This window comes from Haemaphysalis longicornis, unplaced genomic scaffold (genome assembly GCF_048455015.1).
Source record: "Haemaphysalis longicornis isolate Haplotype H1 unplaced genomic scaffold, Haemaphysalis longicornis Haplotype H1 scaffold_1, whole genome shotgun sequence".
NCBI lineage: Eukaryota > Metazoa > Arthropoda > Arachnida > Ixodida > Ixodidae > Haemaphysalis > Haemaphysalis longicornis.
The window spans coordinates 254814053-254837838 of NW_027526203.1; the positions used below are offsets into that span (position 1 = coordinate 254814053).

The 23786-nt window shown below is 48.3% G+C and overlaps 1 protein-coding gene and 1 non-coding gene across 2 annotated transcripts in view; one reads left to right on the forward strand and one right to left on the reverse strand.

Annotated features, from left to right (window-relative positions):
• LOC144144444 (lysosomal alpha-mannosidase-like) overlaps positions 1 to 23786 on the reverse strand; it is a 522591-nt gene that overhangs the window by 370781 nt on the left and 128024 nt on the right. The window lies entirely within an intron of this gene.
• On the forward strand, positions 15310 to 15382 carry Trnar-acg (transfer RNA arginine (anticodon ACG)). The gene has a single exon. It is a non-coding gene; the product is annotated as a tRNA-Arg (tRNA).

Sequence of the window (23786 nt, forward strand, 5' to 3'; positions counted from 1 at the left end):
CGTGCACACATCAATTTTTTCAGCGGAAGCGTATGGAATTTTACTGATTGTACGACACATCCTTGAAAATCACATTCCCAATTCCATCATATATACAGATTCTTTGAGTGTTGTTCGCGCACTGTCATCGCACAAGCCCCCCAGAAACCACATAGTTAATCTTGTATTCTGCACTATCATGTCCGTGTATGCACAAAAGCATGAGGTGGTCCCTCTGCTGGGTCCCAGGACACGCAGGGATCTCTGGGAACGAGTTGGCAGACGAGAGGGCCGGTGCGGCTGCACTCAGGAACACTGTGGACATTACAACGGTACCCTACACAGACCTCAAGCCACACATAAGACAACACCTGCGCAGAACATGGCAAACACACTGGGACGAACAGACAGACAACAAACTACATGTAATAAAGCCACACTTGGGACGGTACACAACTGACTCACACAACAGACACACGGAAGTCGCCTTGGGTAGGCTGCGGATAGGGCACACCCATGCGACGCACTCGTATCTGCTGACGGGATCTTCTAGACCCCAGTGCGGCAGGTGCGGAGAGGCCCTATCCGTAGTGCACATACTAATCACATGCAAGGCACTTCACACAACACGACACAAACACTTCAGAGAACTCTACAGACAACATATTCCCCTACATCCATCGTTTTTCCTAGGTGATGATGCCATTGTTTCCGTGAAACGTGTGTTTGAGTATTTGTCCGACGTCAAGTTTTTAAACCTCATCTCCTATCACGCATAATCATATCTGGCCCTATACACCAGCCATCACCATTGCCGTTAATTGATTTTATTGTTATTTTGGCTTTAGTAGCCTATATTTTATTTTAGATACTTTTGTTTGGCGCTCTTTGCCCCAGTTGGCCTTGCGCCAAAAAACTCTAACGATCATCATCATCATGATTCATTAAACCTTTTATGGGAAGATGGACTGCTCGGGACTGTACCTATATACGTTAATGAAGTGGGGAAATGGTCACTACCATATGGGTCTGTGCCCACACCCCACTCAAGACATGGAAAGAGAACTGCGGAACCAATAGCCAAGTCAAGATGCGAGTATGTATTGTGTCCTAAGTTATGGTATGTAGGCTGTTTTTTGTTGAAAAGGCATGCTCCGGAGGATGTAAGAAACTTCTCTATCAGGCGACCTCGGGCATCCGTTCTGGAGGAGCCCCAAAGTGAGTTGTGCGCATTAAGGTCGCCTGTTAGTATGTATGGTTCGGGCAGCTGGTCAACCAGTGCCTCAAAATCATAGCTCAGAAGTGCAAAATCAGGACAGATGTAAATGGAGCGTACCGTTATCAACCTATTAAATATTATTGTACGGATCGCTACAGCCTCGAGGACAGTGTTTAAAGAGAGAGTGTGGCATGCTAATGATTTCCGGGCGATAATGGTTACACCTCCTGAAGAGTGGGTGCAGCCAACCCTGTCCTTTCTGAATACCATGTACCTATTTAAGAAATTGGTTTGTTTAGAATTGAGGTGGGTTTCCTGGAGACACATGATACTTGGCTGACTGGCATGCAGAATCTCATACACATCTTCAAGATTTTTAAGGAGGCCTCTGCAGTTCCATTGGATGATGTTTTCTGTTCCCATTATTTAAATTTAAGAATGACTGGAGTGTGTGTGTTCGTGTGTGTTCATGTGTCGTCTTTCAGGGCTGTGACTCTTGGATTAGGCTTTTTAGGCCTTTCTGCTGGCTTGGGCGTCGGAGGCCGCTCCTTGCGGTGCGTTGCAGGCAAGAACGGCGTGACGTCCATCTCGTCCTCAGATGTCCGGGGGGTGCCCGTCGAACTGGGCACCCCGGACTTGGCCCCCTTTCGGGAGCCCTTCGTTTGAGCCGCCACCATCGGGGGCGCCAGAGGTGGCCCGGGCGGTGCGGTTTGTTCTCAAATCTGTTCTCAAATTGTTGTCAAATCTGTTTGTTCTCAAATAACGTGCTTCACCTTCATAGGGGTAGCTAGCTTCCCGTCATAGCGGACGCGTTTAGACTGAGCTGAGCGAATTTTCACATTTTTGTCAGGAAATCTGCCATGCAAGTTCTAATCCTGCACACTTCTCTTTCATATAGTTATAGAGCACCATTGTACCAAATTTGAACCTCCTAGCACCAATATTTTTACAGATATAAACGTTTTCTTTCTTCTTTTTTTTCGGCGCGGGGGCGGCTGCGTTGAGTCACACCTAGTGTCAAGGCAAGTAAAACAAGCCTTGCTAACTTCCGTGACAGGGTGCGTTATTTCAAGGCTGTCCCAAAACTGTGACAAGTTAAATCAGCTCGCTGGGGGCATTTTGGGTAAAGTTACAGCCAAAAGCCAAAATGTAAACAATACAGTCACCGTAGCCCTATTTGGCGAAGCCGCCGGTGCAAAATCTCAGAATAAGCAAGTAATTCACTCGGCGGTGAAATAGGTTTAAAGAAACCCTTCCGATGCATCGCACAGGCACTTAGAAACAAGGAAAGACCGTATAATAACACGCTCGTCGAAACGCAAGCCTAACCGGCCAAGCCAGCGGGAATAAATTTGAAAAAAAAGGAAATGATTCGCTAGGCAGGGGTCAAAGATTGTTGGCAAAGCTAAAAAAGACCTTCCGCAGCATCGTACACTAAGTTACAAAGGGGAAAAGCTCTAAATAAATTCAGCGCCACGTCAGATACGCCGTGCCCACCAAAGTAAGAAACCCCAGATGCAGTCAGTCAGAGCCAGATCGCAGGAGTTTAACAGAACTCTTCAAAACAAATTCTCGCTTCTGGACGAGTAGAACTAGGTCAGAGTAGAACGAAGTCGGGCTAAATGACAACCTAACATCGGCACTCAGTGAATCAGGAGTAGCTGTTGGAGAGGCAACATAAAGGGAACAAACAGGAAAACTAACCAAGAAAACGAAGGAAGTAATTTCCAAACGTAAGAACGTGAAATGTTCAAGTATGGCGGATGGGATTCAATTAGCCCAGCTGTCGAAACTGATCAACAGAAGTAATACAAACGGCATTCGTGCATATAACATGGCAGTGATAGAGGAAACGCTGCAAATAGGGGGAAGCTTGAAAGCAACTACGAGAAAGCTAGCCATCGGCAAAGACAGTATGCAGGCACTCATAGATGAACAGGGTACCATTACGCACAACATGGACGAGATAATAAAGGTAATAGAACGAATATACACCAGGCTGTTTGCCAGCGACGTTAGACCAGGGGAAACTACTGAGAGTACAAACTCAAATTGCGATGCCCCACTACTAACTAAAGAGGAAGTTGGAAAGGCTCCCAAAGGAATGAAAATGGGAAAAGCTGCAGGTGACGAGGCATAACCGTGGATCTTTTGAAGGAGGAGGAGATATTGTACTGGAAAAGCTTGCTGTACTATTTTCGGAATGCTTGAAGACACCAAAAGTGCCCATAGCCTGGAAAAACGCCAACATTATTCTGATTCGTAAAAAGGGAGATCCCAGGGACCTCAAGAATTACAGACCCATCAGCCTACTCTCTGGTGTGTACAAGCTTTTTACCAAATTTATAGTTAGCCACATAGGTGATATCCGGGATTCCCAACAACCCAGAGAGCAGGTGGTAGAAAAGGGTACTGAACCATAGATCACATCCATGTCGTCAATCAAGTGATCGAAAAATCCTCAGGGTACACTAAGCCGCTTTACATACAATTTCTAGATTTTGAGAAAGCGTTTGATTCTGTATTGACCGCAGCCATGCTAGAAGCAATAAAATACCAGGAAGTAGAGGAAACCTACATAAGACTTCTAGAAGACATATATAAGGAATGCACGGGCAGGATAACTCTCCACAAGCAAAACGGTAAACTTCTGATCCGAAAGGAAGAAATATAGGAGATACCATCTCTCCAAAACTATTCACAGCTTGTCTGGAGGGGGTATTTAGAAAGCCTGACTTGGATAATATAGGATTAAGGATAAACGGGAGTACTTGAGCCCTTTGAGGCTTGCGGACGACATAACCTTGCTGAGTAAGAGTGCAAACACATGCAAGCAATGTTTGAGGAACTACAATAAGAAACCACGGCTGTATGGCTAAAAATTAAATATGAATAAATCTAAAGTAATGAGGAATAAGCATGCCAAAAACGTGCTCTTCAGCTGTGGAAACGAAACGCTAGAAGAAATAAAAGAATATAAGCACCTCGGACAGATGGTTAGTGCTGCCCCCAACCACGAGAGAAAAATCCGGCGTAGAATAGGTATGGGTTGGGTAGCACTCGGCAAGCACTCCCAAATAATGAAAAGCAAGCTATTTCTGTCGCTCAAAAGAAAAATCTACAACCAGTGCATACTGCTGGTGGTGATATACGGAGCTGAAACTTGACACCTTACTAAACAAAACAACTAGAAAGCAAACTTAGGTCGGCTAAACGGGCCATGGAACGGTGACATACGGAGCTGAAACTTGACACCTTACTAAACAAAACAACTAGAAAGCAAACTTAGGTCGGCTAAACGGGCCATGGAACGGTGACATACGCAGCTGAAACTTGACACCTTACTAAGCAAAACAACTAGAAAGCAAACTTAGGTCGGCTAAACGGGCCATGGAACGAATAATGTTAGGAATAACACTCAGGGACAGAAAACGAGCTACCTGGATCAGATGAACAAACTAGAGTAGAAGTTATCACAGTTCAAATAAAGAAAAAGAAATGGACTTGGGCTGGCCATGTAGGGAGACGAACCGACAACTGGTGGACAATTAGGGTGACCGAGTGGATACCGAGAGATGGGTCTAGAAGAAGGGGAAGGCCATTAACCCGGTGAAGGGATGAAATGAGGAAATTAGGTGGCCAAGAATGGGCTCGAGCGGCGCAGGACAGGAGCGGTTGGAGGTCAGTGGGAGAGACCTTCGTCCTGAAGTGAACCTAAGCAGGAGGATAATGATGATGATGATGATGACCTTCAAAAGGCAAAGAACTCCCCTTGAAATTATCGTAGATATTTCTTTTTTTCTGATGCCCCACTTCTCTGCCCTGATTTCGTCTCTGCACTCCGTCTGCGCTGCCTCTTTTATTGGTCATCGCGGCTGTTTCTGCTTCTCGACTGTAGTTCACATATTTTCGATTCCCGGCCGCGGCGGCCGCTTTTCTGATGGAGGCGAAAAGCAAAAACGCCCGTGTGTACCGCACGTTAAAGATCCCCAGGTGGTCAAAATTAATCCGGAGCCCTCCACTACGGCGCGCCTCATCGCCTGCGCTGCGTCGGCGCGTTAAACCCTACGATCAATCAATGTAGTTCACATATTGCCTAGTCAGTCTTCCAGACCTTATTAGCAACTGCGTATCCACGCTTTTCATGTAGGGCTGTAAAAATACCTTAGCTACCCGTTTACGGCGATTCAATTTTGACCTGTCCTCAAAACATGTTTTGTTCTGAGCTTCTCAAACTTCGAACGACGCCCACCCCACACCTCTTTATACAACCTGTTTGGTTGAGCTGTCATGCGCGCCTAAAACCAAACAGCTGTTCTTTGGTTTAATCCTCTTGGCCTAATAGGGTGGCTGATTTTAAGCAGGTACTGCGTTCGCTTATTCGAGTCTGTTTCCAAATTCCACGCACAACTTCGTATTTAGGATACCCCCATACCGGTCTGTGCTTAATCATAGCTGCATTTAGTTTTCATTTCAATTTAGGTTGTTATTCGTAAGATATTAGGTAGCAGTTCCCTTTGCTTTACTCTGGGTGTTTTCGGTATCTCAGCATTTCGAAATACCACTCTCTCGATTGGCAGTCCACGCTACTGTCGTAGAAAGCCATTCAGCACGATTTTTTTTTTCGTGTGCTAAAACGTATCCCGATGTCTGTGGCTTCGTGGCCACGTGTATTTGTGACTGTTGCACATTTTTTCTAGTTACCAGCCAAAAGAACGACGTCGTCTGCGCATAGCATTTCCAGGGTATACGATGTCCTACCACTTTGCCTCGTTGTCTAAGGCTTATGTTGAACCCTAGCTGACTTTCTTCCTGCTTCTGTTGTAGCCCGGCCATTTAAAGCAGGAATAGCAATTCGCTCAAAATGTATCCCTGTTTCAAGCCCCCATGGGTGTTGTTAACCTGCTGCATCCATTTATGTCATTCCCTAATAAATTTCACCCTATTATCTTGATATATCGCGCTAAGGAACAGCACTAGACTAAGCCACACTGTAAAACCATCCGTAATTTTACGGACAAATTACGGACCAGATGGCCGTAATAAAACAGAGCCGTGTTCCGTTTGATGCAGAACAAAGAAAACACCCGTGATTTAACGGAAGTGCGCTCCGTCCCTCAGTATACGGATGCTGTCTCCGTTACACGTCAAACGGAATCTTTTTCTGCTTTGCAAAATACGGGCGTTTCCTCTGTATGATGCAGAACAGAAACAGATCAGTTTATTAATAACTGCAAGAAACATATTGTCGTGTCGATCGTCGGGAATCGATCGAGAAGCTAAAACTGTGCCCCGACAACATTCGTGGCGTAATGAACGCGGCTCTGTTTCGTTAGTGTCTAAAGTGTAGTAAACTTAGTGAGGACCATGAGGCTCATACCGCTCAACACGAGCGCTGTATCTTGTCTTTATACGACGCTCCGGCGACGTCGCTGCCCCGGACCTGCAAACTGCACATGCGTGTGTGACCGGCACACTTGCAGAAAATATAAGGTCATTTGCGTGCAGAAGCAGAGTTGCGGAAGGTAATTTAGTTCTTAAAGAATCAATATCGGCCGAAGTATTTAGCCTAAAGCCTAAAACCAAAGCACAGCAAGCACTATTCATACAGTGCGAAATCGCAGTCGCAGCCAGTCACACACATTTTTGCGAGCGCTTTCTCGAAACAGCGGAGTTGATGGCGATCAACTATTGTGGGGGCTTCGCGGAACGTTACTGCGCAAGCGCTATTTAAGAAATCGCACTTTATCAGCCAGCAAATCTGTAAGCCAGCTCGTAAACACCGATGTATGGCACACGCAGGGTGGGCATCCATGTAGTATACAGGTTGTTCGGCACAAGTGCAGCGTTCGTGCGGTGGTGCAGTGGTCTCGAGCGTCGTGTCAATTCGATTCAACATCGCCGGTTCGATTCCTCGTCGAAGTATTTTCTTTTCTGAAGGTTCTATCAATTACGGAAAGACGTGCTTTTTGAAACGGAGTGCTTGTTTTGTTACGCCCTTTCCGTACTACGGAATGCCCGTTCTTAAAATTCTTTCCGTTGTCTAAATTACGGAAATGTGTCCGGCAACATTTTGCAGCAGCTTTCTCCGTAAAATTGGCCATTTTTTTACAGTGCATCTAAGCTTTCCATGTTCAGAATTATCCACAGGAACTCTACATTTACACAGGAACTCTACTTTGTCGCACGCCCCTTTAATGCCCTAAAAATGGTATTGATAATGGTCTATGCCTGAACCATAATGTCTTGAATGCCCTGTGTTAACGCAAACAGAATAGTCTCGAAGCGCCTGCCTTGTTTCAATCCTTTCTGCAGTTCTCAGAGGTTTTGCTCTAATTTCACGCTTGAAGTTTGAATTTGATTACCTGCGTTATGTACCTGCACAACTGTACGACTTTCTGCTGACTTTGTTTCTTGTACCTTTGTATATTAAGTATATTTTTAACTCTGGAGCCAATCCTCCGCCATTTGCTTAGCTTGTTTCGCATTATAAAGTGAACTCGTCAATGTTCTCTAATTTTATGTTTCAGGCATGATTATCAGCTGCATTGCTATTCCGCTTCTTTCAACTGCTGTTTTTTATGGTGCGGGTGGGGGGGGTTCTTTTCCTGCTCTCCTTTCCAGTCAAGCTTTCCCAAATTTTCTTGCCTTTCCGTAGCACCAGAGCATCAAAACAGCGACTCAAGTGGCCGCGCTAGGATCCGAGAACACGAGTGGTACGCCTCCACGGCTGCTGGCTATCGCTAAAAAGAAGCACTCGCGATGGCAATCGCTTCGCCGTAATTAAACGGCCTGGTTTTCGCCGTATACAGGGGGCAGAGCTTGTTAGGGACACGAGCGAAGGCGAGGGAACTAGACAGTGCAGGCCCTATGCATGGTTTTTTTTTTTTTTGCCTTTTATTTTCTGGGAGGTGCGCTGATGTCTATCATAAAGCTGTGCACCCGGTAACTAAACGTGAAGCGGAAGTTGCACACCGTTACTTTCGGGTCAGCAATCATCTGTAACCGCATGCATGATTGTAAGCTGTTAAACACTAGCGACCCTATCTACGAAAATGTCTTTATTTTTTAACGCGCGGCAACTATAGCTATCCGTGGGAATTGACCGGCGTATATAGCACTCGTGTCTCCCATGTGTTGGAAGAATTATTGGCGACTTCTGCATTTAATAAAAATACGGTGTGACTGGTTTACCCATAGATACTTAGTTTCTTAAAACAAGCTAGAGCGATTCGCGTCTACTTCCGTCGCAAGCGCGTGCCCACGTTTCCAGCGACAAATCGAGCGCGCGAAACTATTGGAGCACGCCTGCCACTTCGTAATGCGCCCGTTGATTGCAGTCACCGCGGCAGACAAAGCGGGCGACTTCACCCGCGTGGACAGATGACCTAATCAGCGCGTAAAGTTTTGCTGACATTGGGGAAGCATATGGAGGTACCTGCGCGGCCCGTGCAGCTCGATCCCTGAAGTGAAAGTGCTGCGCACTGAGCTGCCCTGGGTCCCCCGCCCCACCGAGGCCACAGAGCCGCGTAACATGGGCTGTGGGATCAGCCGCCAATCTGATATTATATATATATATATATATATATATATATATATATATATATATATATATATATATATATATATATATATATATATATATATATCCGACGAGACATTACACTGCAGGTAGCAAGAGTAACTATATAAACTTCACCTTTTTCTTTTTTTGGCCCGCACCGCAAACTACCGTGCGTTTCCACGTGCGACTGCGATGTGGTTCGAGACAACTTTTGATGGGCTAGGGCTGCTTGTCCGCGTGTAGTCGCGCGTCTCCACTGCTATCTATTTTTCGGTACCAGTTCGTGGGTGATTAGTTGTGGTGCCATAAAACAAAAAGGTCTGTCTTCCCAAGACAAGCTCACAATTTCAAATGCCGCCTACGCGGGCGATAACGAAGAACGTCGCCGCCCGGTGTACTTCCCCATCTCGCACCCTCTGAACAATTTTGAGTGTGGAAAAGAGCATCAAGCTCGCGAAAAGGCGCTCTTTTAGCACACAATCATTTCTTCAAACGCGTTAAAGGCCCAGACGACTGATTTTTGTGGAGTGCATGTCGTTTAGCTCATATTAAAGCCAGCGTTCTATATACTGGGGTAACTGCAAGGGATTTCTAAATAAACGGGCAGAAATAATTTTAATTTTGCACTAAAATTTCTGCAGTCTGAAAGTCGGCGACGCCTCTAAGCGTGACCTATACGTTAAGTGTCCAAACAACTCCGTCGATTTAAACGAGTAATTCAAAAACTTCTTGAAGGAATAAGAAAGGTTGCACATTTTTGTTGTTTTGGCTGGGAACAAGTTTCTAAACACCTCTTTATCTCACGTGCAGTTAAAAGTGTGTTGCCGCACGATTGCATGCTTTCCTTTTGGCGGGAAACGCATGGCTGGTAGATTTAAAAATTCCGATTTCAAAAGTTCAAGGGCGCTGTTTCGGGTTAAGGTGTTTTAAGTGATCCGCTTTCATTTGGGATAAAGAAAATATACTCGACAAAAATCGTTTTTTTTTCTGTCCCTTTAAGTAACCGAAAAGCGTCAAAAGGCATAAGTGATGCTTAAGCTACGTTCGTGAATACGGGGGTAAGTGATGTTTCTTTGGAGCACGGTGTATAGTGCCTGAGCTCTTGCGAAACCATGCTGCAGGAGCAACGCACGCAAATTTTCACTTGGAAATAAATCCTTTAACGGTCAGTTCACCTTCACTGATTTTGGCTTGGTTTCTGCTTTATTCCCGCGAGCCTTTGCTCAAAAGATGCATGTACCGAAAAACTGCATGTAACAAAAAATTGCGAACTTTTGCCAACTTCGCTACATTCAGGTTTTACTGTATACATACCATATGTGCGGGGAAGGGATGACGCAGCCAGCCACTTTTGGTCCTTCCTGCTATGAATGGACCCCTATGGAATTTTTCATACAACCAGCCGCACCCGCACCCGCCGCGGTGGCTCAGTGGCTAAGGCGTTGTGCTGCTGAGCACGAGGACGCGGGTTCGATTCCCGGTCGCGGCGGCCGCGTTTCTGATGGAGGCGCCCGTCGTGTGTTCGAGATTTCGGCGCACGATATATCCCCAGGTGGTCAAAATTAATCTGGAACCCTGCACTACGGCGCGCCTCATCGCCTGCGTTGCGTCGGCGCGTTAAACCCTACAATCAATCAAGTCGTACCCGCGTACAGTGAGCGAGGCGACAAACTGTACTCAAATATTTCTCTTCGCATAAACAGTACACACGAAGAAGGCTGGAAACAGCTGGATGAAATGTCAGCCTAATTGAGTCGTCTGTCTTTGAGACAGTCAGTGCGCTGAACGTGGTGTTCTACTGCTCTTGTCCATCTCGACACAGGCGCATTGAAAATTTCGGGGCTCTCGATGCGCGCTCGCAAAAACATCGTTACGCTTTTGGGGAGCTTCCTCCGTTGGTGGGCGCTATATATAGCTCGTTGTGCACGCAAAGTCTCTGCCGAAACTCGTCTTCCGTGTTTTCGAAGCAGCTCGGTGCGCGTAGCTGATTCGCCCAGACAAAGGAATAAGCAAGACGCGCGCCTGTAAAAATGCAGGAGTGGAGTGACGAACGCGCGCGCCCTTAACTGAATCGAGAAGCGCGCAGGCCCCATTGTTACCGTTTAAGGGCACAACGCTGGCGGCGGACTGTACAAGCGCGGCGGAGGATGCAGCGAATGAGCCAACCGCTTCCTTGCGTGGGCATAACAGAAAACATCCCCGCAGGAAGAAGCTGACGCGGTACACGCGAGATCAGGCGACGTCCGGTGGGAACATAAGCCTCTGGCCGAGCTATTTTGCATGTTGCGACCACCGCGTAAACACTTTACAGCCGACCGAGCGACGCTGCAGAGTGAACCTCGGCCTACGCGGTATTGGAGCAGGAAATGCCCAAGTGTGCATGCGCTGCGGCTCCTGTTCTTTCTGTTCTTCCGCGCGTGTCCTCGTTGCTTCGTCTCGGACACCTCCTGTTTATATTACACGACGCTCCGTCGGGATGGCACTCGGGAAGCGGTATTATGGGGCTTTTCCGTCCCTCGCGCCAAGCTGTCATAAAGCGCGGTCCTGTAGTTTCTGGCCAGTGAATATGCAACATTTACGCCCGCGCGAAAGAGATTTGGTGTGAATTCACCCGAAATCGCACCAAAACCAAATTGGCACGAATTAAACATGACCTTTCCACATCGGTGCGCTTCCTAGCCATTGCTCTCCAGCGCGCCTAAACCCCAAATTTGAACTTTTTTATGTGCAAAACAAAATTTGGCGTACTCCGGCAGGTTGTCTCGTTTTTTTTTTTTTTTTTTTTGTCTTTGAAGCCGTATTCAGCTCACAGTGACAACATGTTTACGATTACTCCCGGTCGATCCCAGTGCGTGAAACTGAAAAGAATGTAACAGCAATACCGAAGTCTTCTGTACGCAAACATTGGTTTATAGGAGAGTCAATGTGCTGGACATTGTATCGGGGTGCATAGGAGTACCTGATCAATGTACGTGGAAATGTATTCACACGCAATTGCTTATGGCAAAGGAATGCTTTGGCTTGCTTGAGGTAAGACGAAAGATTACAATACAGTCAACCAAGATCAGGTCAACAGGAATACCCGTTCTCATTCGTTTTCCAACGAAGACAAACCACCGCATCTTCTAGGTTCAGAAACTTCCCCAATGCAAGGTGCAGAAAGCCCGATCAATGGGCGTCCTTAAAGCACTATTTACGCCGTTATTGTGCTCTATATTGAGTCCCAGCCAGCACATGAGCTACAAAGCACGAATGAAAACTGGCAAAACTGTTGCCGGTGGTTAATTACAGCGACAATCGCGGCATCAGTTTCGGTTTCCAACGGTGAGATAAGTGCGGGGGGCACCACGGCCTACCGTATGTCACTTTCTTTCTGCCTGAGCAAGACGTCAGCCTTGACGCGGGTTGCAAAAGAGCCCATGAGCAACTTTCACAACACCGTACCCCGTTTTTACGCGGCTCAGTTAGCTCAGTGCTGAAGGGGTCGTGCTGCGGGACGAGGGTGTGATACCGGCAGCGGTGGCCACTTTTCAGATGGAGGCGAAAAGCGAGAACGCGCGTGTCCAGGTTTGATCCCCAGGTGTTCAAAATTAATCCGTAGCCCTCCACGCGCGCCTTATAGCCCAGGAGTAGTAGCTTCGGCGCGTTGAACCCTCAGAATAAGCTAGTGGGGCATGGAATTTAGCACGCTCGCCATCGCCATCGCGGGCGGGGCCAGCTCGGTTTCGAGGCTACCCGCGTGTCTCAGCACCCATCGGTAGATGAATACTCGGATGTCGTGTTCGTTATGCAGTGTTCCGCATTATGTTTTAATGAGGTGGCACACTTAACCCCCGATGCTCGGTCTTTGCAGCCGTTTGATGGCCCCTTTGTTTTCACACACATCTTTCGGCGCCCTGCCAAAAGGGAGCTCGCCTCCATGGTGCATATACCACGAGCGTCGCCTTCCACAAGGAGTATAGATCGCGGACAAGTGATATTTGGAGGCTTCGGACCCTCTGTACAACCCAAAGAGTGCGACTGCTGCCAGGGTGACCTCCCGTGCCTCCCCGTTCTAAGCGGCGTGTGTGTAGACTGTCGTTGCCTTTACAGTGGGCTCGATGGTGCCGCGTGCACCTACCTAGCCCAAAATGAACCCACAAAACACGATTACCCGCAACGAACATCCGCTTGTGCAAGGCTTGCCCAGAAGAGCCCAGGTACTAACTAACGCATAACTACCGACCGAACAGGAGCCTCCCTGTACTGAGAACGTGCTGCACAAGTGGCGCGCTCCTATAGGTCAAAATGTTTTGGACAAACCAGCGAAAAAACACGAAGACACAAGACAAAGAAAGGACAACAGACTCGCAGTTTTTTTTTTTTTTGCCAAGTCCTTCCGAGACACATCGGTCTTTGTCCTGAACAATCACCTTGTCAGCGATCCTGCGCACATTAGCCAGCAACTCATGCTTCTTCATGGCTGGCTCAACACTGTGCTTTGGCCCCTTTTGCAAGGTGCATTCAATGTCTAGGTGAACAGATGTTCCGGCAAATTATTTGACTGCGCTGCCTGAGGACGTCACCTTGCCTTTTTTTTTTTTAAAGGGGGGAAGGGGAGGGTCTGCCTGACTACATGCCAAAACCACTCGGTTAGCTGTGCAGCGTGCCGCCGTTGTTCATGAAACCTGCGCTGCCCCGTCACAGGATTCTGTCCTACCATGCAAAATATTCTAAGCCAGTCATAAAGATGCCTCACCTGTCTCCCGCATTGCGATTTAAAAATCTTGCCCAATCTCTCCAGTGTCCTGCGGATGGTTCCAGCAGACCAAAAGCAGCTACGATGTCTGGAGGTGATGAACCCGACTTGACGCAACAGGAACGGTACCGACCATGGCACAAGATGTAGGCAATGGCACTGACACAAACATTTGCGCGGTTGTTCGTAGGTTAAACACGACGAAAAGGGCCCAGCAGTGAAGAAATACACGGTAAAAATGTAGCTGGCTGGTCACCAAAGAATAATGTCTTTTCTTTGACTTGTGTCTTCGAGCTTTTTTGTATGATTTTTCCAAAAGGTCAGAATGCCCACCACTGGCCCAGCAAGCTACCCTTCTACAGGTCACAGTGGGAGCGCGTCATGATCAGGACAGACACGAAAACTTCACCGCTCATGCCGACCCACCATACCCCTGCCGGTACTGCGAGGATTTCCTCCACAGTTTGGCAGGACATTCGGCACCTCCTGTGGGGCTCCGCCAACTACCGCCCGACAGGCCAAGCAAGTACTACAGTCCTAGGAGGAGTGGACGACACCAAGGAACCCCAGGAGCGCCTAAAAGACGTTACTCTCAATGTGGGCACTCGTAAAATAATCGGTCGTCGCCTGAAGAATTTAGGGCGCCAGGGAGCCCCAAACCCACTCTTTTCCAGTGCCTTTTTTCTTAAGCGACTGGCCACCCTTTGCGTAATAAATATTTATGCAAAACTTTCCTACAACTATGTAAATAAACACCCGTTCCCGTCCTTTTTGCTTTTATTCATGTGCTTTCCCACTCACAAACAGGTCACTAGAGCCAGGCAAATTACGACGCTAACGTGTGCTCTTCCCTTAATTCACCCGATGACACGTGACTACAGTGTCATTTTCCCCTCTAATATATTGTCCTGAGAAACTTTATGGAACCCATCGATGGGACATAAATACGCGGGATGGGCCAAGCATTATTAAAAAGCACCACGCACCTATAGAAGTGACGGCTTCCTTGCGCGCAATCGCTTGTTGGTTTGATCAGACTTGTATTACATTACTGTAAATTGTCGTTATAACGAAATTGCTTTATTCTAAATCTCGCTTTATTCGAAGTGTTTCATGCGGGAGTGCTCTGAGAGCAAATCATCTCGTTTGTAACGAAGTACTGCTTATAATGGAGCCAGTTTCTTGTCCTGAGGACTTCGCTATAGCAAGGGTTTACAGCATATTGACATTTTATGCGCTCAACGACCTTCCGGCGAAATGGTCAGCAGTCATTTTCTTTAACTAACCGGATGCTTGACACTTCTCCTTGAAACAAGCATTTGGTTCTAGCGCTGCTCAATGATTTCTATCACTAGTTTTGAGTTAGTGTCATGCTCATGGAACTCATTGGCCTCCGTTGCCTTTGCGCAGTACGACTTCACCACCACAACCACCGCCATAACGAACGTTTCATAGTTCAGTAACGTTGACCCCCCCCCCATCATCATCATCATCATCAACAACACTACGCATAGAACCTAACATGCAATTTCATGATGTTTTAGTACTAGTAGAGAGACCAACGATTATGTAATTCCGCTAGAAAGCCCGTTCCTTCCCGGAGACGTCGAAGACTTCGATGTGAAGCGCGGCGTATATGCTTGACACGCGGGCTATTACTGGCGGCATTACTGAGTCAATGCTGCCGCGGTTATTTTCAGTTACGGGTGTGGTATACGTGTGCAGTAAACGGAAAGGGAAATCGTCAATCGTAGCCCCCTAATGCGATTTAAATGGTTAAAACATTCCTCAAGCCCACAACACCAAGGTAGGCCTGTGGCGCAACGGATAACGCGTCTGACTACGGATCAGAAGATTCCAGGTTCGAATCCTGGCAGGCTCGACTTTTTTTCTATATTCTTCTGGCATTCTTTAACGTGTTAGCGAGGCACGTTTATAGTCCGAAAATTCAGATTGATCAAGCATAATGTTTTTCTTACAATTGCTATCCAGTATTTATTCTTGCTTCTTTATCGTTTACGAAGGTGTGAAGACGGGCTAGTTGGTTCGCAATCATGGCGGAAAAAAAACAAAAAAACAGCGCACGAAACGGAATGGAAGACAAGACAAACACGGGCGCTGACTAACAACTGAATAAATTTTATTGCGCGCAGGCAATATAAGAAAAGGCAAAAAGAACACAAAATGAAGAAATGTTAAGAACGCAGATATACTATCTCCTTGGGTAACAAGTCCACTGACGGCTTGCTGACACATGCGATCATGCGTGAATGATCGACTTCGCGCACGCGAATGCTATCAAATCCGCTACTGGCAGCAACAGTGCCGCACATGTTGCTTCGTGCGCGGACTAGCCTTCATGCGGGCCCCTGTTGAGCTGCAGTGCCACGTCTTTAATAAGCGCGGGTAACACAGAACACGTGAGATTTATGAAGACTTTTCAACGCACGAGCGAGTGGGTGCATGCGTCAGCAAGCCGTCAGTGGACTTGTTACCCAAGGAGATATATATAGTATATCTGCGTTCTTGGCATTTATTATTTTTGTGTTCTTTCTGCCTTTTCTCATATTGCCTGCGCGCAATAAAATTCATTCAGTTGTTAGTCAGCGCCCGTGTTTGTCTCTTTCTTGTCTTCCCTTCCGTTTTGTGCGCTGTTTTTTCGCCACGTTTATCGTTTTATTTGCATCTATACAGTGGTCATTAGATCATTTCGAAGAAATGTTATCTCAGAATCTGACGAATCGTCAGTTTTATTCATAGGCCTACATTAACTTTACCTCATAGTATATAGAAAACATAAAAAAGGAAGAAAGTGCGTATTATTTCACTTTTTCGTTGATAAATGTTTCTTTTTTAATTTTTTACGTATGTAAATAAACGCCTTTTCTAGTCATTTCTGCAACACTTCCCGTGTTTTCACAATCATAAAATGTAACAAGCCTAGCCAATCATGACGCCAAAAAGTAAAAACCTGTACTCTTCCTTTAAGTACCACGACGACACGTGTTTGCATTGTGAGTTTCCTCTCCACATTTTTTGTGAGAAACTCCGTGGTTCAAACCAGGCAGATGGTTATTGGAGCCTGTCCGAAAAAAATCAAGGCTATATACCTGAATTGAGGTGTGATACATTGTTTGCTCGCTATGTTTTCAGCGAACCGGGGGCATATCAAGCCCGCTGGCTAATTAATCTACTTGTACCAGCACCCTGCCTACTTCGCTGATCGGTTGTGCTTTTAGATGAAGCAATAAAAATTCCCGAAAAATACTGACCAGTTGGTTGTTGTTTTTTGTTGTTGTTGTTGTTGTTGTTGTTGTTGTTTTCGGCTCTTGTAAGTTTTCTGAAGTGGTAATACGAGTCGATACGCGTGGAGGAGAAGAAGGAACACCAGTGTAGCAGAGTACACAAGTTTGGCTCCATTCTAATTAAAACTAGCAACTACTCGCGTGCAATCCCTGTTTCTCTTCTGCCTTCGTTTATGTCAGGCAGGGTTATACACGTTTGAGGTGGCTCGACAGCTGCTATTGAGGGTAGTCTAGCGATGCAAGATATTCGTCCGTGGGAGTATTTTTGCTTTTTACATCCCGGCTCAAATACCAGTGTCGAGGGTGCGCTGGTGGGTTGCAATTGAAAGCGAAGCATAATTCAGGAATAATAACTCGGTGCGCACGTGTGGCGTTGGCTCCCGTTCCTGAAGCAGCGTCGTTCTAGCCTCTGCATGTCCCGAACTGGCGCATGCTTTCCCATTGCACAGTGGTTCTGTTAGCTTTTTTCCGAACTAAAAAAAAATGAAAAAAATCTACGGGTGCTTTACAGAACAATGCGCTTGAATGAACTGAGTCCAATGCAGGAAACGTGACGAACAACGAGGCTCGATGTGCTATTCGGCGTTATAAATGTGGTCTTCCCTGTGACATTTTGCATTGCATTGCGTGACGTCACAACGCATACCAAATGTTTGCGTCAAATCGTACGGGCGCGATTTATTATACATCAAAGCATGTTCCCTTTGCCGCAGAAAATGGCCGTTTAAGGGCGCCGTAGCGAAACAAACCCACGAATTTTTTTTTTCTTTTTTTTTTTTTTTTTTACAGAGAGCATCCACGCAGTCCGAACGTCGGTGGGGTCTTCTAGGTGATTTCTATCATTAAGCGAGTGCGCTGCCATTGCAGGCGCAGGCAGATTGATTGGTTGGCTTCATTCAACAAGGGGGATCGCTTTCGTTGCACAGCGGACAGCGCGCTCGCCTGACGATCAAGAGGGCCCCGATTGGAGAACACATAAACGATAAGCATGACGGCGCTACGCACGTGGAGGTTCACAACACGGACGGCGGAGGTCACCAGCTCGTGGAACGTTGACGAAAGAGTAACTTAGCCAAGCGTTGGAAACAAGCGGGCTCTTGGTGAGAGAGAAAAAGACGCCACTTTGCGAGGTCCTGCACAGGGACCCCGCATGTGCGCGCGCGTGTGTGGGCGTTTCTTCGAATACGAAATGACGAACGATTTTTGTTCTGGGGTAGTAGGTTGAAAGCGCTGAAGTAAGAAAGCAGTAGCATCGACAGCGGGCGCAGGGCGATGTTCTTGCGTGTGTGTGCGTGTCCTTACCACGATGCAGGATTGGATGGAGACATCACAGCATTGCGCTTTGTTGCATCCGTAAACCTCTAAGACTGACGGCGCTCTAATATACGGGTTCACAAACGATTTCTGTTTTTGGCTCGCTGCGAGTCCCTTTCCAACCCCTACCAGTCCCCCATCTCTGCTCCCCCCCCCCCTCTCTCTCTCTCTCTCTCTCTCTCTCTCTCTCTCTCTCTCTCTCTCTCTCTCTCTCTCTCTCTCTCTCTCTCTCTCTCTCTCTCTCTCTCTCTCTCTCTCTCTCTCTCTCTCTCTCTCTCTCTCCGAATGCAGGGTCACTCTTAAACAGAATCGTTCTAGTCGCGCGCTTATCCCAGGCAAAACTCTGCCTTTACACCCAGCCAGCGGTTACGACTGAAATCTTCGTCCACCCGCCACGGTGGCTCAGTGGCTAAGGCATTGCGCTGCTGAGCACGAGGTCGCAGGTTCGATTTTCGGCCGCGGCGGCCGCTTCTCTGATGGAGGCGAAAAGCAAAAACGCCCGTGTGTACGAGATTTCGGCGCACGTTAAAGATACCCAGGCGGTCAAAATTAACCCGGAGCACACCACTACGGCGCGCCTCATCACCTGCGCTGCGTCGGCGCGTTAAACCCCACAAATCAATCAAATGAAATCTTGTCCAACGAACGCGGCGCACAGCACGTGGGTGCGTGATCGCGCCCGAATGCACCCACGCACACACAGTTTTCTCATACCGGCACGCAGTGTATACAACATTGAGGTGAGTGATCGCACCAACTGCTTTTCCGAGGCGTGCAGGCGGCAACCACGCAACATGTCCGGTGCCCATCGGGCTCACTCCAGAAGGTATACGCCGCCTGTGGTCGGGTATTGCGCACATATTCACCGGTTATTGCGCCGAAATGCCTCGTAAAACGCGCGTATTTAACGAAACGCTTTTCAATTGGACGTTACGCTGCCGCCAACTACGGCGATATTTCATCGTCGTTCCTGGCGGAGCGAAAGGTGCACGCCCACCCTCCCTCCCTTGTAGCGGCCTGGTTAATTACTCTACCCCTGCGGCCACTCTTTGAGGGCGGAACACTTTAGGGGCCCGGCCTGTGGTCGTACACCTCCTCCGCGGTCACGCTATCATAGCCCCTGCAGCCACGCGCCGTCACGGACCCAAAGAGAAGCTTCGAAAAGACACCCGCTTGTCCCTCTATTCAGCCTTCCGGCCAAAAGCCTAGAGGACACTTGATCAAGAGGCTTATACAAGCAGACCCGTTCGAAACCCCTGGAACAGCCGGCACTTGTCATACATGGCCCATTATTTAGCGCCAAGAAAACTGCAGGTACATTAGAGGCAAAATACATGCAATTCCCCGCAGTGCCGCGTTTATTTAGTTAGGAATGCTCATTGGGTTGCTTTTAACGGTCGTAAGCGAAAAAAAGTGGCCGACGAAGAAGAAAAAAAAAAAAACGACGCGTTCCAAATGGCGCAGGAAGGCTTCTGCATGTGCGAGCTAGGTGAAAGCAAGCACAAGAAGGGCACAACTCCCGCTCGTACTGTTAATTACAGGCAGAACAAAATACAAAAGGTAAATAAAAGGATGCCAGCTGTCGCAGGAGGAGGCACGCCAGCACTGCGAAGGCGGGAAAATTGAATTGCATCGAACAATTCTTCTGTCCAATTCATCAAGAGAGAAGTGACACAGGGAGGGGACGAGCGTGAGGGGTGGTAGCAGAGCGGAGAACTGCGCCATGCACAGCCCGTCTGCCGAATCACTGCTCTGCACTTTTGACAGCTTCCACGTTGAGTGGAACTGCTTTAATTTTTTTTTTTGTCAATAGTGAATCCGGCAAAGGCAGAATGCATTTTTCTTAACCACTCTACACACTGCGTTCGCGGGTGGAGGAGATAGCACAAAGAACAAAAAAAGTGGGAGATACAGTCAGTCCCAAACTTAAATAGAACAAGCTAAACTTTCGGCTGGAGATGCAGGAGGGATTAGGAAAAGACTACTGGATAAATATGTTTGAAGCCTACGAAAAGTTACGCGTCCTGAAAACGATTTGTTGTCGGTGCCCGATTACACCGCGGTTTGTTTCGGTGCGTTGCTTCCCCAATACACTACGACGAAGCGAACAGCCAACCATGCCTTCGTTGGGTGGCATGCGGATTCGCGTTTAAAACCCGCCGACTAGCTAATGGGGCACGAGGCCGAGCGCCTGATATAATATAGTAACGCGTACGACTGCTTGCCGTTTACCGCCTGTATCATTTATTTCATGGTTGTAGAATTAAAGCTCCCAATTTTATTCGCCGCAGCAGATTGCAGAAAATTCCCCGACAGCTACTCGGCAAGCATTAATCGCCAGACTCGGAAATTAGAAGCGTAGGCGTCAGGTGGCGCATTCGTGTGCGAGCGCAGCACCGCTTCGCGAAGCCGCGAGCTCCGGTGAGAGCGTGTGGAGTTCACAGCTCGGTAGTTTAACGCTCACAATGCCCGAAGAAAACAAAAGCAGAGTCCGGTGAACGCGTGCGTCTCGTGGTTACTCGTCCGGCCGTTCGGCCGTGGTATGCTGGCTCGCATGAAAGCACGTCAAGACCCCTTTATTACCTCCCTGAATGCACTGCCCTTAAACAACAGTCTATGTTTACGTCGTTTCGAAAGTTCATGTGGCTTTTTTTTTATTGATCAATCCTGCTTCTATGTAGTTCTTCTGCCCTGTACGCCCGCTACTTTCTTTTTGCGCGCTTCTCTGTTTACTAGTGCGTGGTCCATCTAGGGTGTTTTGTGGCACATTACCTGATCTTTCCTCGAACTTCCTTAGTCCTAATGCACGTCTGGGATGTATAATAAATGTGTGCATGCAGTCACTCGAAGGTCGCATTTAAATGCACTGTGTAGTTTATTATCCGTCCGTTCGCTCATCCAAAGAAAACAGCAAGAAAAGGCTCATAACTAATCATACGAGGCCTCGTACCACGTTGTGCCTACAAGGCGTCTTGTGTGCTTGCTGCAGAAGCTGCAGCATTACAAATGTCCACGAATCTACGTTTAGGATTATCTCGTGCCTACTGATCAGTCAAATTTCGTGTACGCGAAAATAATTTCTGGGTGAACATGCCACCTATGAGGCAGTGGGCTGCGTCTCATCCAGTGTGGGCGCCGAAGCAACTGAGCTCGCCCAATCAATGCCAGTAATTATTGTTTCCGGCGTTCATATATCGCCCGACAGCGTCCAAACATTCGCTCTTATAATGACATGCTTAAATTATTCAACTACTGTTTCGTTGTCTTGGTAGTCTCTGCCGACGACCCGTGTCAGGGAAGCTAGGGAACCCAGCTTCAGAAAGACAAGCTATGTTTTCTACAAACGACTGCAGGTAGATGGCGCGTATCGCACATCTTTCAGCCAACCTCCGAAGCCAGCGCTGCATCTCCGAAGCACTGAAATAAAACCATCCCCGATGTGCGCAAGCAGCACAAAAACCTAGTGCGTGCCTACGGAAGTCGCGCATTTTTCGTCCGTCCGCAGAAGAAAACTGAACAGGTCGCCGCTTCGCGGTTCCGTTGCGCTGTAGCAAAAGCCGTTGGGCCCGACAGGGCAGTGAATCAAGTTGTCCCCGTTGCGAGGCAGCAAAAGCAATCCGGCGTAATGCAGCGCGCACCACCGCCACGGCTGCAATTGATGCCGCGGCGTCGGCCGGTAGCGCGCGCCAAGCTAGTCAGCTGGCCGACTGCCGATCGGGCAGCGCCTTGAGCCATCGACAGGAAGCGAGAGCGCGTACGAGCCGGCCGCGCTATGAGAGGCGGCATTTTCCCACGGGACCGCAACAAGCACGAGTGGCCGGCCCTTTGCTATGCGCGGAGCACACGCAGCGAGCGGGGCGGCCACCGTGAAACCACCACGCGCCGGAGGAAGCCGCCCCTCCCGCCTGGCCGTTCACTTCCGCGGCCTTTTCCTCGCCTTCGCTTTGCTCAGCGCCGAAGGCCAGCGCACGAGCGTGCTGCTTTCCGCTGTTACATTTGCCCGAGTGCCTGGTAATGGCTGTGTAAAGACGATCTTTCACGGCGTGTTCGAGGGTAGCTGCGGCTCGCTTGGGTGGGCCAGAAGGCCACTGAAGAGGCGTCGCCCGACCGCAGCTTCAGTCGGAAGACCGCGTGCGCGCTTACGCGTATTCACCCGATCATTGACTCCCCGGCATCGGTTTCAGCCACTCCTCTCCGCGTCTGTCAGCCCGTCGCGCGGGTGTGCGCAGGCCGCGTCACGCTCGATGATCCCTCACAGCTCACAAGGCCGAAGAACATGCAAGGGCGCCAGAACACCGGGCATTGCCAGCCCCGTCGGCACGCCTCATTTGCCCCCTTAGCACGAAACGACGCGCGCCGACCCCTTACCGTGCATGTTACACGCCGCGACAGGTAACCGACGGTGCGCTGGGTTTCGTCCAGCGCACGCCCAAGGTGTCAGCACTCTGCTCTCGACGGCCTCCAAAGGCGTTCGCAACTTTCGCTACGTGGTCTGATTTCGAACGTTGCCAAGAACCCATTTACTAGGGTAGATCTTAATCGGGCATCTATAACGAGCCACCTCACATCGGGCATCTATAACGAGCCACCTCACATTTTGTAAATCAGGGGACGCTGTGCAAGGGGCTTCCGTCACCTCCACACCTCCATCTGATGGGTACTGAGACCAGGAAAAAGTCGAGCGACTTTCGCACGCGCTTCCCGCGTATCCAGTGTGCGACACAACCCGCTTATCCGACGCAAATCTGGTAGGGAATTAGTGACATGGGACAACTGCGGCCGGTGACGGGCAGGAGCAGAGTGCAGTCAAAGTAGTACTTTCGGTTAACATATATGCGAAGCGTGCCTTTGCGAACCCTGCGTGCTAATCTGGTGTCAGTTCCTTGGCGTTGGTTTTTGAAGCAGCTTTCGGCTGTAAAAACACCTGCGTTGGCAGATGACGGAGATGGCACAACAAAGAAAATAAATGTGGGGCCCCAGTTGGCCCCAAGCTGCAATAGAACAAGTTAGCACTGTGCTTTCGGCTTCCCCACCAAACACAGAATGTATTAGGCAAAGGTACTTGCTACGAGGCGTGCGCGAGTGCGTGTGTGATCGTGCTAAACGTGTGCGTTGTAAACGTGAATTGTAGCTATACCCCTCCTGGCACACGAGAAGTGAAATTACGTCCGAAGCGAATGACAGTAGCTGTTACAGACATTCGGTTTGGCCAAGTGGGTACGTACGCATTGAAAGAAATGACAGACGACTGATAAACTCCAGAAATCAGAAGATGTTGAACAAAGCGCGTCCACATTGTTTGAATTCAGATGTTGCTAAGAACGACGTAATCAACTTTTTTCGCTATATTAAAGCAAGAGGTAATTCTCCGTTATAATATACAGGAATGTACATCGCAAGCCAAGACGTTTGCATAAGGTCCGGCCACACTTGACTAGAAGCAAGCACAGCGCGAAGACATACATTGTCGTATCGGCCGTTATTACGAGGCAAGCGCCAGTGCGAAGTAGGGGTCGCGAATCTTTTGCTTTAGAAAGGGCGATGGCAGTACATGCGACGCGGCCGCGACAGCGCGCTTTAAACATTGCGTACAAGGTTATACCATAGTCCTTCAATGCTTTTTTTAGTATCTGTAGGCGCCGTGTTAGCGCTGTAAAACATTACTCC